Source organism: Trichechus manatus, unplaced genomic scaffold, assembly GCF_000243295.1.
Source record: "Trichechus manatus latirostris isolate Lorelei unplaced genomic scaffold, TriManLat1.0 scaffold00002, whole genome shotgun sequence".
Classification (NCBI taxonomy): Eukaryota; Metazoa; Chordata; class Mammalia; order Sirenia; family Trichechidae; genus Trichechus; species Trichechus manatus.
In genome coordinates, this window is record NW_004443938.1 from 24943644 (window position 1) to 24948529 (window position 4886).

Below are 4886 nucleotides of genomic sequence, written 5' to 3' on the forward strand. Positions count from 1 at the left end.
TCTTTCTCCCATGAAGCTGCTGGGTAAGCTCAAACCTCTAACCTTCAGTTAGCAGCCAAGAGCTTAACTATTGTGCAACCCGGGCTCCTTTGTTTGAGCCATACTTACATTAAGAAAAAAATTGTGTTTACTTCAAATTCAAATTTAACTAGGCATCCTGTATTTTTATTTGCTAAATCCAGCAACCCTAAATCAGGACGTTCTGTTTATGGGTTACATTAGGGCCAAGAAGGAGCTTAGGGTGTTATTTCAAGACTTCCTGTGAATTCCATATTGCATACCTCTGTGAATTAGCCACATCTTATCTGATAGTAGGATTTAGCAAGGTCAGGGTTGGTTAATACTTGGATGAGGAATTGCCTAGAAACAAGCTTTAGAGGCAATATTGCATACTGGTTAAGAATATGAGTTTGGAATCAAGTGGCGTGAGTTTGAATTCTGACTCTGCCACTGCTAGTTATGTGACTTTGGAAAGTTATTTAACCTTTCTGTACCTTAGTTTCTTCATCTGTGAAATGGGGATAATAATATCTGCCTTAAGTTGTAAAGATTAAATGAACTAATACTATAAAGTGTTTGACACCTCATAAACACTCTCTCCCCTATGAGTCTGTCAGTTTGTTGTACTGTGGGGGCTTGTGTGTTGCTGTGCTGCTGGAAGCTATGCCACCGGTATTCAAATACCAGTAGGGTCACCTATGGCAGACAGGTTTTGGCTGAGCTTCCAGACTAAGACAGACTAGGAAGAAGGAGCCAGCAGTCTGCTTCTGAAAAGAATTAGCCAGTGAAAACCTTATGAACAACAGCAGAACATTGTCTGATATAGTGCTGGAAGATGAGCCCCTCAGGTTGGAAGGGACTCAAAATACAACTGGAGAAGAGCTGCCTCCTCAAAGTAGAGTCGACCTTAATGACTTGGATGGAGCCAAACTTCTGGGATGCTTCACTTTGCTGATGTGGCACTACTCAAAATGAGAAGAAAACAGCTGCAAACATCCATTAATAATCAGAAAGTGGAAAGTATGAAGTAGGAATTTAGGAAAATTAGAAATCATCAAAAATGAAATGGAATGCATAAACATTGATATCCTGGGCATTAGTGAGCTAAGATGGACTGGTACTGGCCATTTTGAATTGGACAGTCATGTGGTCTACTATGCTGGGAATGACACCTTGAAGAGGAATGGCATTGCATTCATCATCAAAAAGAACATTTCAAGATCTATCCTGAAGTACAACACTATTGGTGATAGGATAATATCTATACACCTACAAGGAACACTAGTTAATATGACTATTATTCAAGTTTATGCAACAACCACTAAGGACAAAGATGAAGAAATTGAAGATTTTTTACCAACTTCTGCTGTCTGAAATTGATCAAACATGCAGTCAGGATGCATTGATCATTACTGGTGATTGGAATGCAAAAGCTGGAAACAGAGTAGAAGGATCAGTAGTTGGAAAGTATGGCCTTTGTGACAGAAAGTATTCCAGAGATCGCATGATAGAATTTTGCAAGACCAATGACTTGCAAATAACTTTTTTCACCAACGTAAACAGCTACTATACACGTGAACCTCACCAGATGGAATACACAGGAATCAAACTGATTACATCTTTGGAAAGAGATGATAGAAAAGCTCAATACCATCAATCAGAACAAGGCCAGGGGCTGACTGCAGAACAGACCATCAATTGTTCATATGCAAGTTCAAGTTGAAACTGAAGAAAATTAGAACAAGTCCGCAAGAGCCAAAGTACTACTATGAGTATACCCCACCTGAATTTAGAGACCATCTCAAGAATAGATTTGAGTCATTGAACACTAATGAGCAAAGAGCAGACGAGTTGTGGAATGACATCAAGGACATCATACATGAAGAAAGCAAGAGGTCATTAAAAAGACAGGAGAAAAAGAAAAGACCAAAACGGATGTCAGAAGAAACTCTAAAATTTGCTGTTGAACATTGAGTAGCAAAAGCGAAAGGAAGAATGATGAAGTCAAAAAGCTAGACAGAAGATTTCAAAGCGCAGCTCAAGAAGACAAAGTAAAGTATTATAATGACATGTGCAAAGAGCTGGAGCTAGAAAACCAAAAGGGAAGAGCATGCTCTGCATTTCTCAAGCTGAAAGAACTAAAGAAAAAATTCAAGCCTCCAGTTGCAATATTGAAGGATTCTATGGGGAAAATATAAAACGATGCAGGAAACATCAAAAGAAGGTGGAAGGAATATAAAGAGTCACTATACCAAGAAGAATTGGTCAACATTCTACCATTTCAGGAGGTAGTATATGATCAGGATGCGATGGTACTGAAGGAAGAAGTCCAAGTTGCATGGAAGGTATTGGCGAGAAACAAGGATCCAGGCATTGACAGAATATCAATTGAGATATCTCAACAAACGGATGCAGCACTGGAAGTGCTCACTTATCTATACCAAGAAATTTGGAAGACAGCTACCTGGCCAACCGAGTCAAAGAAATCCATATTTTTGCCTATTCCCGAGAAAGATGATCCAACTGAATGCGGAAATTATCTAACAATATCATTAATATCACATGCAAGTAAAATTTTGCTGAAGATCATTCAAAAGTGGTTGCAGCAGTATATTGACAGGGAACTGCCAGAAATTCAAGCCAGATTCAGAAGAGGATATGAAACCAGGGATATCATTGCCGATGTCAGATGGACCCTGGCTAAAAGCAGAGAATACTAGAAAGGTGTTTACTTGTGTTCTATTGACTGTGCAAAAATATTCAACTGTGTAGATCATAACAAATTATGGATAACATTGAGAAGAATGGGAATTCCAGAACATTTAATTGTGCTCATCAGGAACCTATACATAGATCGAGAGGCAGTCTTTCGAACAGAACAAGGGGATACTACATGGTTTAAAGTCAGGAAAGGTGTGGGTCAGGGTTGTATCTTTTCACCATACTTATTCAATCTGTATGTTGAGTAAATAATCCAAGAAGCAGGACTATATGAAGAAGAAAGGGGCATCAGGATTGGAGGAAGACTCATTAATAACCTGCATTATGCAGATGACACAACCTTGCTTCAAGTGAAGAGAACTCGAAGTACTTACTGATGAAGATCAAAGACCGTAGCCTTCAGTATGGATTACACCTTAACATAAAAAAAAGCAAAAATCCTCACAACTGGACCAATAAGCAACATTATGGTGAAAAGATTGAAGTTGTCAAGGATTTCACCGTACTTGAATCCACAATCAACACTCATGGAAGCAGCAGTCAAGAAATCAACATTGCCCAGTCCTGTTTCATCCTCATAATTGTTGCTATGTTTGAGCCCATTGTTGCAGCTAGTATGTCAATCTGTCTCATTGAGGGTCTCCTTCTTTTTTGTTGACCCTCTATTTTACCAAGCATGATGTCCATCTCCAATGTTTGGTCCTTCCTGATGATGTGTTCAAAATAAGTGAGACAAAGTCTTGCCATCCTCGCTTCTGAGGAGTATCCATTGTACTTCCTCCAAGACAGATTTGTTTGTATTCTTGGCAGTCCATGGTATGTTCGATATTCTTCACCAACACCACAATTCGAATGCAGCAATTCTTTTTCATTGTCCAAGTTCTATGGCTTTGGTCATAAGATGTACCTAAATTTATAGGTATATATTTTTTGTTGTTGAGTTGGTCTCAACTCATGGCTACCCATACACAATGGGATCAGACCATTGTGTTCCATAGGGTTTTTATTGGCTGATTTTTGGGAAGTAGATGCCAGGCCTTTCTTCCTAGTCTGTCTTAGTCTGGAAGCTCAACTAAATCTGTTCAGCATCATAGCAACACGCACACCTTTACTAACAGATGAATAATGATGGTGCTTGAGGTGCGCTGGCCAGGAGTCAAACCTGGGGCTCCAGCATGGAAGGCAAAAATTCTACCACTGTACTACCACTACCCCCTCTGCGTATATATTTACTTACTTTAAAACATAACCATAGACTGCTTACATGTAACAATAAACCCATGTTAACTGTTTTGAATTAATTCAGTGCCTAAAAGGGCTTAACTTAATTGTATATTCCTGAGCATTTTTTTAATCAAGTGATTGGAATCTCTGTGTCATTCAAGTTTTGCCAACTTCTACTGTGATATCACACCAGAGGATGAGATTGCTCCATGACAAAAATCTGTGGAAAAGTATGAACTTTTAAAATAGTTTTAAACATAAATAAAGTACTAACAAGAATTAAGTGCTTCTGCCTTTCCTCTTTCTGCCATCTTGGAGCCTGTGGAGGACCGCTGGGAACAAGACTTCTAAACTGGCAAATATGTCCAGAAGGCTGCGGTCCAAGGGCATTTTTGCTGGCTATAAATGGGGTCTCCGGAAGCAGAGGGAGCACAGAGCTCTCCTTAAATTTGAAACTGTTTATGCCTGAGATGAAAATGAATTGTCTTTAGGCAAAAGGTGTGCTTATGTGTACAAAGCAAAGACCAACACAGTGACGGTTGGTGGCAAACCTAACAAAACTAGAGTAGTCTGGGGAAAGGTAACTGGTGCACATGGAAACAGTGGCATGATTTGTGCCAAATTCCGAAGCAACCTTCCTGCTAAGGCCATTGGACCCAGAATCCGTGTGATGCTGTATCTCTTAAGGATTTAAACTTATTGAAAAGTAAATAAATAAAATTATAGGTTTGTTAAAAAAAAAAAAAAAAGAATTAAATGCTTCCATTAAGTCCAGATCAAGTTTACATTGGATTCAGTGATCCTGAAATAGCCAAGGAAATGTGCAATGACTATATATCAATGTGGCATCATTAAAAAAAAAAGCATAAGACAGTGCATTTACGAGCTTTTAATAAGAAACTAAAACTAAGCAAATAAAAATTTGCTGAGTAAGAAAACAT

General features: G+C 38.7%; 1 pseudogene; it reads left to right on the forward strand.

Annotated features, from left to right (window-relative positions):
* The first annotated feature begins 4283 nt into the window (after positions 1-4283).
* On the forward strand, positions 4284-4639 carry LOC101348051 (60S ribosomal protein L35a pseudogene; annotated as a pseudogene).
* Positions 4640-4886: the final 247 nt, after the last annotated feature.